Below are 10611 nucleotides of genomic sequence, written 5' to 3'. Positions count from 1 at the left end.
CCTACAGAAAGGTTTATCTTAAAGAGAACCGTGCATGTGACTCTTGCCTAATGACTTGAATGGTACAAAGTTGTTTAGAAAATTATTTCAACAGAAACAGTGCCAAGCTTGGACTGAAGAAGTCAGAGAGGAAGAAAGGAAAAGAGGCCATGGAGCCTCCCACTTTTCACTGCCTGGAGTCAGTACATTAGTCGCTCAGTCGTGTCTGACTCTTTGTGACCCCATGGACTGTAGCCCACCAGGCTCCTGTGTCCATGGAATTCTCCAGGTAAGAATACTGGAGTGGGTAGCCATTCTCTTCTCCAGAGGATCTTCCCAACTCAGGGACTGAACCCAGGTCTCCTACATTGCAGATAGATTCTTTACCATCTGAGCCACCAGGGAAGCCCTGGAGTCAGGCTGATGAATTCTCAATGAAAATGTGAGAAAGGGAAGGATGACCAAAGGCTGGAATGAAGGATCCAAGCAGAGTTGACAGCCACGGAGGACTGTCCCAGCCTTGATTGAGGTACCCTGGCTGGACCTGAACCAGCTGCATTTCAGAGCTGCCTCCCCTCCCATTTCTCCCTCTTGGGAACTGGGGTATCTGAAGATGTCACCCTGTGCCTGTCCTCCTAATTTATATTGGGTATGTTGGGGCAGAGGTCTCATCTCCTTAGTTTTACAGGCCCAGAGATAGAGAGGAATTGTGCCTAAGAGCTATGCTAATGGATTAAAACCAGGGGTTACCTTCCACCTGAGCCTGATTTAGAAGATGTGATTTTGGATTTTATGCACAAGAGAAGAGACTCTTGGATCTTGAGTGGTGAATGTATTTAGCCTACAGGAGTGTTATGAAGAACTGGGGTCACAGACCTACGACAGGCTACTCCTAAGGTGGTCTCCATGCTCACCTACTGTAGAACTTTGACTTTTTTCTAATAGAATATGGCAAAGGTCTTCTCACTCCTGAGATTAGGCTATATTATGCAAAGAAATAAAGGAAAACAATAGAATGGGAAAGACTAGAGATCTCTTTGAGAAAACTAGAGATACCAAAGAAGCATTTCATGCCAAGATGGGCACAATAAAAGACAGAAGTGGTAGGGACATAACAGAAGCAGAAGATATTAAGAAGAAGTGGCAAGAATACACAGAAAAACTATGCAAAAAAGATCTTTGTGACTCAGATAACCATGGTGATGTGATCACTCACCTACAGCCAGACATCCTGGACTGTGAGGTCAAGTGGACCTTATGAAGCATGACTACAAACAAAGTTAGTGGAGGTGATACAATTCCAGTTGAGCTATTTCAAGTCCTAAAAGATGATGCGGCTGCACTCAATATGCCAGCAAATATGGAAAACTCAGCAGTGGCCACAGGACTGGAAAAGGTCAGTTTTCATTCCAATCCCAAAGAAGGGCAATGCCAAAGTATGTTCAAACTACTGCACAATTTCTGCGTCATTTCACACGCTAGCAAGGTCAAGCTCAAAATTCTCTAAACTAGGCTTTAACAGTATGTGAATCAAGAACTTCTAGATGTACAGCTGCAGCTGTTAGTCAGTCATGTCTGACTTTTTGCAACCCCATGGACTGTAGCCCACCAGGATCCTCTGTCCATGGGATTCTCCAGACAAGAATGCTGGAATGGGTTGCCATTCCCTTCTCCAGAGGATCTTCCCAACCCAGGGATTGAATGCAGGTCTCCTGTACTGCAGGCAGATTCTTTACCATCTGAGCCATCAGGGAAGCCCCTCCAGGTGTATAAGCTGGATTTTAAAAAGGCAGAGTAACCAGAGATCAAATTGGCAACATCTGCTGGGTCATAGAAAAAGCAATAGAATTCCAGAAAACAAGTACTTTGCTTCACTGACCATGCTAAATCCTTGGACTGTGTGGGTCACAACAAACTATGGAAAATTCGTAAAGAGATGGGAATATCAAACCACCTTTCCTGCCTCCAGAGAAACCTGTATGTGGGTCAAGAAGCAACAGTCAGCATCCAACATAGAACAATGGACTGGTTCAAAATCGGCAATGGAGTACGTCAAGGCTGTATATTATCACCCTGTTTATTTAACGGAGTACATCATGCGAAATGCTGGGCTGGATGAAGCACAAGCTGAAATCAAGATTGCTGGGAGAAATATCAATAACCTCAGATACCAGATGACACAACCCTTATGGCAGAAAGCAAAGAAGAACTAAAGAGCCTCTTGATGAAAGTGAAAGAGGAGAGTGAAAAAGCTGAATTAAAACTTACCATATAAAAATGAAGATCCTGGCATCTGGTCCCATCACTTCATGGCAAATAGATGGGGAAACAGTGGAAGCAGTGACAAACTTTATTTTCTTGGGCTCCAAAACCACTGCAAATGGTGACTACAGCCATTAAATTAAAAGATGCCTACTCCTTGGAAGAAAAGCTATACCAAACCTAGACAGCATAGTAAAAAGCAGAGACATTACTTTGCTTACAAAGATCTGTAGAGTCAAAGCTATGATCTTCTCAGTAGTCATATGTGGATGTGAGAGTTGGACCATAAAGAAGGCTGAGTGACAAAGAATTAATGCTTTAAAACTGTGGTGTTGGAGAAGACTCCTAAGAGTCCCTTGAACTGCAAGGAGATCCAACCAGTCCATCCTAAAGGAAATCAGTCCTGCATATTCATTGGAAGGCTTGATGCTGAAGCTGAAGCTCCAATACTTTGGCCACCTGATTCAAAGAGCCAACCCGTTAGAAAAGATCCTGATGTTGGGAAAGACTGAAGGCAGGAGAAGGGGATTGCAGAAGATGAGATAGTTGGATGGCATCAGTGACTCATTGGACATGAGTTTGAGCAAGCTCTGGGAGATGTTGAAGGACAGGGAAGCCTGGCCTGTTGCAGTTCACAGGGCTGCAAAGAGCTGGACAGACTTAGCAATTAAACAGCAACAACAGGTGAAGTGTCCGTCACGTGCTGTGTTTGCTCAAGATCAGGGACTCTTTAGGAGATGCACTTGAGAGTAACTGGACATGCTGTGCTGGAACAGATAAAGAACTGGCTGCCTTGAAGGCAAGATGATGCTACTTCAGAAAGCCCCAAATCCTCATTCATAGGAGTTTCCAACCTATTTTATATCCACTTGCTGTGCTGAGTCATGTTCTTTCACGTTTTCTTCAGTCCCTCAGAACATTTTTCTTTCTGAGTTTCCTTTTGGGTTATTTTTTCATTTGGCCTCAGAGCATTACTTACCCTCCTTAATGAACCAGAACAGAGGAGTGTCAGCCTGAGCTTTTCCATTACAAATGCACTCGCCTGCATCTGCAGTGGATACAGTTAGTGATGAATCCAGGTAGGGGCACAGACCTGGCATCCCTCTGCCCTCCACTACACACTCAGTAAGGGCTCTTCCTGGACACACACCCACTTGTGCTTCACACAACACTCCCTACCCCCCATTCCCTCTGCAAAAGGCCTAAAAGTACAATTGAAAATCGATTTTGGTAAAATCTACATGGTCATCTGTTTCTACAGACAAAGAGTTACACTTAAATCAATATTTATCTGCTTCTGACTCTCTCACCTCTGGCCTAGTAGTTTTATGAGATTTAAATGAGCATGAAGAGATCTTTGCCTTATCATAGGTGATATCTTATGGAATTAAGAAATACCAGTGATTAAAAAAGCAAACAAACAAAAAACCCCATAGCACTGACAAGGAATATAATTTTAAGTAGAATAGATAAGATTAAGACAGATAATACTGCAGTTGAGGGTACAGATACATTATAGAAAACAGAAATATTAAAAGCAAATATAAAAATGCATAGAATATAGCATGCCTTATCAAAGTTTGGGCTTCCCTGATAGCTCAGTTGGTAAAGAATCCACCTGCAATGCCGGAGATCCTGGTAGGATTCCTGGGTCAGGAAGAGCCACTTGAGAAGGGATAGGCTACCCACTCCAGTATTCCTGGGCTTCCCTTATGGCTCAGCTGGTGAAGAATCTGCCTGCAATGTGGGAGACCTGGGTTCAATACCTGGGTTGTGAAGATCCCCTGGAGAAGGGAAAGGCTACCCACTCCAGTATTCTGGCCTGGAAAATTCCATGGACTGTATAGTCCAGGGGGTTGCAAAGAGTCGGACACGACTGATCATCAAAGTTTACTGCTTGAAAATCTTTTAAAAAATAATTTTATGAAAGTCTAACTTTTGCTTAAGTTTTTGTATCATTTAACAAGAGATCATCATTTGCTCATTAAATATTAACTGTGACAGAAAACCTAAGTGAAATTCTTACTCTATGCACCACCCCCATCCCGATTTCTGTGGAAAATTAATTTTCCTTTCAAATTCTTTTACCTTCTGGCCTACCCTCTTATATAATGAAATGCTGGCTTCTTCTAGATTGCCTGACTTTTTAAATAAAAACAGCTTCCCATCGACCACAATTCTCCTAGAGGTAAAACACAAGAGTCAGTTTGAGTGAATTTTTCTTCCCATTCTTCTCCAGGTGGGGTAATTGAATTGATGTGCTGTGTGGCTTCAAGGCAGTGGCATTCCAGGATGTCAGATGTTGCTATGGTGCTAAGTCACATCGCCTGGCAGCCTTTTGACTGTGTCTTCATCTCTGATCTTAGTTATGCCACACTCATTACTAATTCACTCCTCGCTGTGCCCAAACATCTGCATATTCTCAGTTTTTATCTCCCCCTCCCTTCAAGAATGCCCATCATTCTCCATCTTCAGTTATTAATGTAACTCATTATAGACTTCTCCAGCTGTCCTCAAAATGTATGCTGAATAAGACATGAGGAGGAAAGCTTAGGAAAAAAAAAAAATAGCTTTCCAGGCCAGGCAAATCATTAGATGAATTTATGTCAGAAAGCAGAAGAAAATTTTCCATACTGTATAGTTCGCTTTGTTACTTAATCACATGCACTATAAGGTGGATAAAGGATGCTCTTTTATTCCAATATGATTATCAATGATAGCACGCATTCAGTTTCAGAAGATGCTTCCACATTCAGAATTTTTCCCCTAATGATGGAATTAAGTAAAGGAAATTTTCTCCCCTAAAATTCTATTGACTTAAAATGAGGACTTGTAACTGCTGCAAAAATGTCTAGTTTTTTTTTTTTATTAAATTAAGCCACATGCTTCAATTTGTATATATGTATAAACATAATTGGTGAATGCACATATATGTAACAGCATTAGTGATAAGTACACATAATTTTAGGTGAAAACTTGTTTTACAATACCTCACAGATAGCTGCCTGACACAAAAATATTAAAGAACAAGAAAACATGGGACTACTCATTGCATCCTTCATTAGAAAGTGGTCATTATTCATGTGCTGACTTAACCATCAGCACAATTGTATATGGTGTCATTTTACTGAATATTGGAAGACACCAGTATCTACCCCCAGGACTTTCCTTATCCAGTGGTGAATACCGGAAACGTAATGCTGGTTTTCCCCTTCATTTTCCACTCTAGTTCACCTTTCTAGTCATCTTTGTTGTTTCCTTTTTCTCTATGCCTCCATCCAATCATTTATTTTTCATTTATTCCTGTATTAATGTTTATTTGCCCAGTCAAGGAAAGCCAAGGACTTTGCAAAAAACACAAAGGTAGTACCAGTAGAGGATTTTATATGTATTCACCTATAAATTCTAGAGGGAAGATGTTCAATCTGAGCTGGTATCTGTAATTGGTGCCCTACTATGACCAAAAGTACTTAAGAACAGGATTTGAAAGGAGGTTATAGAAGGATATGAAGGTTTGGGTGGTTGAGTTGAGAAAGCAACACCTCAAGTGGCAACAAATAATGAAGTTCAAGGCACTGAAGATAAAATGCATTAACTCACTGTTTTGTCCAAAACTGGCCTCATATTAGAAAATCCAGATTACTAGACATTATTGCAACCATTTGTCACTTAGTCATCTAAAATCATTCAAAATGCATATATATTATTTATATTTTAGGTTATATATCCATAATCAAAGTTTCCTAGAGAGCATGAGTATATATTTATATATAATTTTTTCTTCATTCTTTTCAGAAAACTTGAGTTATACAATTTATGGAAACAAACCTTTCAATTTCTAGGCCAACACTCTCACTCCACGTTACTAGCTCCTGTTCTATTTCTTACAATGATTCTTCATTTTTCCAAATAAAAATTAAAATGCCTAACTTAGCTTCTAGGAAACAGTAATCTGTCCCTTTTGCTTAATCTGCAAAATTAAAGCAATATTTTGCAAAGACTGAGCAGGTGGCAGATTGGAAGTTGACTGGGAGAGAGGGAAAGTGGCAATGCAGAGCTATGGCAAGACCCATCTCTGGACTCAATAACTCCTCTTCTTGCCCTCCCCTGGTACCCCTCTCTGCCGGAGGTGACCACATTTTCCTCTAGTTCCTGGGCATGGAGAGACACACTATGGAACTCTAGGTTCTATGTTGATATTTTACGTCTATTTTAGGTCATAGTCATATATGCTGGCCTTTGGTCCAAATAAGTTCTACAGTATTAATTTTAGATTATGGCGAAAAGTGAGTGTGTCAGTTGCTCAGCACGTCCAAGTCTTTGCAATCCCACGGACGTATATAGCCTGCTAGGCTCCTCTGGCGTTTTCCAGGCAAGAATACTGGAGTGAGTAGCCATTCCCTTCTCCAGGGGATCTTCCTGAAACAGCCATTGAACCCAAGTCTCCTGCATTGCGGGCAGGTTCTTTACTGCCTGAGCCACAAGGGAAGCCCTTACATTATGGTTCAGTTTAGTCGCGACCCCAAGGACTGCAGCATGCCAGGCCTCCCTGTTGATCACCAACTCCCAGAGCTTACTCAGACTCATGTCCATTGAGTCGGTGAGCCATCCAACCATCTAATCCTCTGTTGTCCCCTTCTCCTCCCACCTTCAATCATTTCCAGAATCGGGGTGTTTTCAAATGAGTCAGTTCTTTGCATCAGGTGGCCAAAGTTTCAGAGTTTCAGCTTTAGCATCAGTCCTTCCATTGAATATTCAGTACTGATTTCCTTTAGGATGGACTGGTTGGATCTCCTTGCAGTCCAAGGGACTCTCAAGAGGCTTCTCCAACACCACAGTTCAAAAGCATCAATTCTTGGGCGCTCAGCTTTCTTTATAGTCCAACTCTCACATCCACACATGACCACTGGGAAAACCATAGCCTTGACTAGACAGACCTTTGTTGGCCAAGTAATATCTCTGCTTAGTGGTATTCAAAATAATTTGTGAACAAAATGAATTTGGGATGGATTGTGACGGACAATCTGCACAACTTGACACCTGCTTATACCAAGGAGAGGTGGAGGGTGGAGAGGAAAACTAAGTAGCTTTTGTGGTAATGTCCGGGGGAAAGAGTGGTACCAGGAGCGGAAGCCGGGACAAAGGATTTGTTGGAATACTTAACAGGGAGCTGGACACAGCCAGCCGGCTCTTTGCAGATTAGCGGACTGCTGGGAGGAGGCAGAATTCAGGGATGCCAAGCGCAGGTGACCCTCCCCTCTCAGGTCAGGATTTTGGGCACACAGACCAAGGTCCGGAAGCCTGGACTCCAGCCCACGTTACCCCGCCCCCATTCTCTATGCCTGCACTTTACGCCCCTGCCACCATCTCGGGCGGCCCTTACCTGGCTTCCTCCAGGTATGCAGTCCATCCCTCCAGGACCACCTGGGCCAGTGGCTGGGTGGCAGCCATTCTCTGGCTTCTCTGGGGACCCTCGGGCTGCAGGGGGCTATGGAGCAGGCTGTGCCACCATCATACTGGAGAAGCACCCTGGGCCCCTAAGAGGTCCTGGGAGGGCCCTAGGGTGGGTGAGGGAAACCCTGACCACCTGGCTGGCTGTTCTTCTTGGACTGCACAGCAGAGCAGCGTGTGCACGGGGCCGGTACCTCCACAGACCAGCCAGGCGGGTCCTGTCCCCTGCTCCTGGGGAGCCCCTGCCCCTCTGGAGCCCAGCCAACTGGAAGCCCGTCCTGGAAGCCCCGCCCCATGGAACCCCGTCAACTGGATCCCGGCTTCCATGGAGCTCCACCCCCACGGAGCCCCGCCCCCACGGAGCCCTGCCTGGTACCCGGCTTCCCATCCCAGGGGCTCCACAGGACCTGGAAGCCAGGGCCTTCCTTAAGAAGTTGCTGGAACAGAGCAAGATGTCTTCCTTGGTGCCCACTCCTTGCCTCATCTCTCCGACCTGCCCTACAAACCCTTGCAGCCTCCTACCTTGGGTCAACCTCGTACCCTGCCCTGGGGAATGCTCAGCTTGGGGGCCACCTGGAGAGACAGAGAGAGCAGGGCAGGAGATGTGGGGTAAGTGCCCCCATCCCCAGCAGGCAGCACCTCCTCCTCCACCCCAGCCCTCTTTTCTGCAACCCCACCCCCCGCAATCCTACCTCCAGCACGAAGGGGCCACAAGGAAAAGGAGTGACCAGAATGAACCAGGGGCTCAGAAGTGCACAGCGGAGGAAGCAGCAGAGGGCGAGAGCCAGGGACTGGAGTCAGGAGACCAGGAGCGGAGGGAGAGGCCAGTCTTGGGGCTGGAGCTCCAGACATGCTCATTAGGTGTAGGGGGCCTGGAGCAGAGGACAAGCCTGGCTAGATGGGCAGGGGCGGGGCTTGTAGGCGGAGCTGGTCTCCAGGTCTGCCTCGCCAGTTGCTAGTGGTCACTCCATCACCGCTTCCTTTTACTTCATCCAAATCACATCTCCCCTCCGGCCTCGTTGCCCCTCTCTTCTCCTCTCTTCTCTTCTCTTCACTTCCGCCCTCTCTTCTCTCTCTGGTTTTAGCCTAGTTTCCTCTCCTGCCCATTTCTGAATTTGGTCCCTCCACCTTTTTCAGAACCCAGAATCATGGGATGTTTGATCCTAGTCAGCACCCCTTAAATAACAGCTTTGGAATGGAGGCCACCAGGGGATTCACGGAGCAGGGTAGAGCTGGGAAGCCTGTTCTGAACGTCCAGTCGGTGGTTTCTTGCCAGTCGTTCTTGATGGGGCTTAGAGAGACCCATGGGATAGAGCAGAGAAGGAGGGATAGGAAGCTGGCAGAAATATTGCAAATTAGAAGAGGTGTGCTGGCTGCTGCTCTGTGTAAGGAATGGTGTGTCTCAGAATGGGACTCACAGATTATCACCAAAGCAGGAAGCCAAGTGGCCTTGGGCAATTAGCTTTTGGGGAAAGAGCTAAAAGGTGATCAGGCTCACAGGGCAGGTGAATACACAGGCAGGTGGGGAAGGGGCAGCATGGAGGATGGCCACTTTGGGAGCTAGCTGTTCCTTCTCACTCTGGAAGAAAATCAGAACTTTCATACAAAGATGGGCACAATAAAGGACAGAACTGGTACGGACCTAACAGAAGCAGAAGATAATAAGAAGAGGTGGCAAGAATACACAGAAGAACTATACAAAAAAGATCTTCACAACCCAGATAATCTCGATGGTGTGTTCACCCACCTAGAGCCAGACATCCTGGAGTGTGAAGTCAAGTGGGCCTTAGGAAGCATCACTACGAACAAAGCTAGTGGAGGTGATGGAATTCCAGTTGAGCTTTTTCAAATCCTAAAAGATGATGCTGTGAAAATTCTGTGCTCAATTTGCCAGCAAATTTGGAAAACTCAGCAGTAGCCATAGGACTGGAAAAGGTCAGTTTCCATTCCAATCCCAAAGAAAGGCAATGCCAAAGAATGCTCAAACTACCGCACAATTGCACTCATCTCACATGCTAGCCAAGTAATGCTCAAAATTCTCCAAGCCAGGCTTCAATAGTACATGAACCAAGAACTTCCAGATGCTCAAGCTAGATTAAGAAAAGGCAGAGAAACCAGAGATCAAATTGCCAACATCCTTTGGATCATCGAAAAAGCAAGAGAGTTCCAGAAAAACATCTCTTCTGCTTTATTGACTACACCAAAGCCTTTCACTGTATGAATCACAACAAACTGTGGAAAATTCTTAAAGAGATGGGAAGAGCAGACCACCTCACCTGCCTTCTGAGAAATCTCTATGCAGGTCAGGAAGCAACAGTTAGAACTGGACACAGAAAAAGACACTGGTTCCAAATCAGGAAAGGAGTATGTCAAGGCTGTATACTGTCACCCTGCTTATTTAACTTATATGCAGAGTACATCATGAGAAACACTGGAATGGATAAACCACAAACTGGAATCAAGATTGCTGGGAGAAATATCAACAACCTCAGATATGCAGATGACACCACCCTTATGGCAGAAAACGAAGCAGAACTAAAGAGCTTCTTGATGAAAGTGAAAGAGGAGAGTGAAAAAGTTGGCTTAAAACTCAACATTCAGAACGAAGATCATGGCATCTGGTCCCATCACTTCATGGCAAATAGATGGGGCAGCAATGGAAACAGTGGCAGACTTTATTTCCTTGGGCTCCAAATTACTGAAGATGGTGACTGCAGCCATGAAATTAAAAGAGGCTTACTCCTTGGAAGAAAAGTTATGACCAACCTATCAGTTCAATTCAGTTCAGTTCAGTTGCTCAGTCATGTCCAACTCTTTGCGACTCTATGAATTGCAGCACGCCAGGCCTCCCTGTCCATCACCAACTCCTGGAGTTGGTGATGCCATCCAGCCATCTCATCCTCTGTCATCCCCTTCTCC

The sequence above is a fragment of the Bos taurus genome, chromosome 16 (assembly GCF_002263795.3).
Source record: "Bos taurus isolate L1 Dominette 01449 registration number 42190680 breed Hereford chromosome 16, ARS-UCD2.0, whole genome shotgun sequence".
In the NCBI taxonomy this organism is placed as follows: Eukaryota; Metazoa; Chordata; class Mammalia; order Artiodactyla; family Bovidae; genus Bos; species Bos taurus.
The sequence above is the reverse complement of the archived record's forward strand: the minus strand, read 5'-3'. Positions refer to the sequence as shown.